We start from the raw sequence: 1,904 nt of genomic DNA, 5'->3' as shown, positions 1-1,904 counted from the left end.
GCGAGCGAGCGAGCGAGCGAGCGAGCGAGCGAGCGAGCGAGCGAGCGAGCGAGCGAGCGAGCGAGCGAGCGAGCGAGCGAGCGAGCGAGCGAGCGAGCGAGCGAGCGAGCGAGCGAGCGAGCGAGCGAGCGAGCGAGCGAGCGAGCGAGCGAGGAGCGAGCGAGCGAGCGAGCGAGCGAGCGAGCGAGCGAGCGAGCGAGCGAGCGAGCGAGCGAGCGAGCGAGCGAGCGAGCGAGCGAGCGAGCGAGCGAGCGAGCGAGCGAGCGAGCGAGCGAGCGAGCGAGCGAGCGAGCGAGCGAGCGAGGAGCGAGCGAGCGAGCGAGCGAGCGAGCGAGCGAGCGAGCGAGCGAGCGAGCGAGCGAGGAGCGAGCGAGCGAGCGAGCGAGCGAGCGAGCGAGCGAGCGAGCGAGCGAGCGAGCGAGCGAGCGAGCGAGCGAGCGAGCGAGCGAGCGAGCGAGCGAGCGAGCGAGCGAGCGAGCGAGCGAGCGAGCGAGCGAGCGAGCGAGCGAGCGAGCGAGCGAGCGAGCGAGCGAGCGAGCGAGCGAGCGAGCGAGCGAGCGAGCGAGCGAGCGAGCGAGCGCGAGCGAGCGAGCGGCGAGCGAGCGAGCGAGCGAGCGAGCGAGCGAGCGAGCGAGAGAGCGAGAGAGCGAGCGAGCGAGCGAGCGAGCGAGCGAGCGAGCTAGCGAGCGAGCGAGCGAGCGAGCGAGCGAGAGAGCGAGCGAGCGAGCAGCGAGCGAGCGAGCGAGCGAGGCGAGCGAGCTAGCGAGCGAGCGATCGATCGAGCGAGCTAGAGCTAGCTAGTCTCAATCTATCTATGCATCTATTATCTATCATCTAGCTATCTATCGATCTATCTATCTAGCTATCTATCTATCTAATCTATCTATCTATCTATCTATCTATCTATCTATCTATCTATCTATCTATCTATCTTCTGTCCAGACTTAAAGATTTCTTACGACAAGATAACAACTAATAGCTTCGATTGGGACTTGATAAATAATGTACCAACCGACTCTTGTAGACTATGGCAGAAGGTAGTAGGACAAATAGAAAAAGCTCGATTCCAAAACGACTGAAACATTAATGATATCAGACATCAATTGTACACGTGCCGGTTTATAGACAGCTACTAGACTTTAGACCTTTTGAGTTTTGCAAACTTAATTATGCCAAAATAATTTTTTTCAAAAACTTTGTTTCCAAATTGAGACTCAAGTATGAGATTCATCCTACGTCCAATTTTACCAAAACATTTATGAACGTAAACATAATTGATATTAACTTTTAAAACTGAAACTATTTTAACAATTAACTAAAAATTATAGGTATTTCCTTTTATTTCTTATAGTTTTCCTTTAACACTCACCTTTATGGCCCAACACTTTTCGAATCCAACGAATGAATATAAAACAAAATAAAACTTAGAATTTCACCAGATATCAATTTTTCAACTGGTAGCAGTTTATATTAAAACATTTTAAAATCAATGTTTAATTTACGTTTTTATTTTATAAAGATTATTTTATGCGTAAAGTATTCTTTTTTTTTTTGGAATTAAAATTGTCACAAAAACACACACATACAAACAATAACGCAACAACAAAATTATGCAATTTTTGCACCCCTTCTCACTCTTCCAACACTAAAAGTATTTTTTTCCAAAACAATGATAAGCGAAATTTCATTGAAGTCTTTGTTTTTTTAATGAGATTTTCCTATTTAGTTTCTTTTCAGTAATTTCACAACAGAATATTATGCTTTCAATTTAGTAGTATTTTAATTTTATTATGTTTGCAAATTGAAAGGCTTAATTATATTAATTGATTTCGGTTTTTCTTTTACCAATTTACACACTGCCGTTCAACAAACGTTCGTATTCTTTTTTGAGTGTGTTGTGACGG

General features: G+C 47.3%; 1 protein-coding gene across 1 annotated transcript in view; it reads right to left on the bottom strand.

Moving 5' to 3' along the window:
- Nucleotides 1–1,904, bottom strand: part of LOC119611065 (ATP-binding cassette sub-family B member 6, mitochondrial) — a 9,699-nt gene extending 7,795 nt beyond the window's left edge. Inside the window, exon 1 of the mRNA XM_037966521.1 lies at nt 1,370–1,904. The gene's annotated coding sequence lies outside the window, so the exon portion shown is untranslated. The remainder of the gene's footprint in view (nt 1–1,369) is intronic.

The sequence above is a fragment of the Lucilia sericata genome, unplaced genomic scaffold (assembly GCF_015586225.1).
Source record: "Lucilia sericata isolate MDLA Ls3-8-SP2 unplaced genomic scaffold, ASM1558622v1 Contig001353F_arrow, whole genome shotgun sequence".
Taxonomy (NCBI): Eukaryota; Metazoa; Arthropoda; class Insecta; order Diptera; family Calliphoridae; genus Lucilia; species Lucilia sericata.
This window is presented reverse-complemented; position numbering and strand designations above follow the sequence as displayed.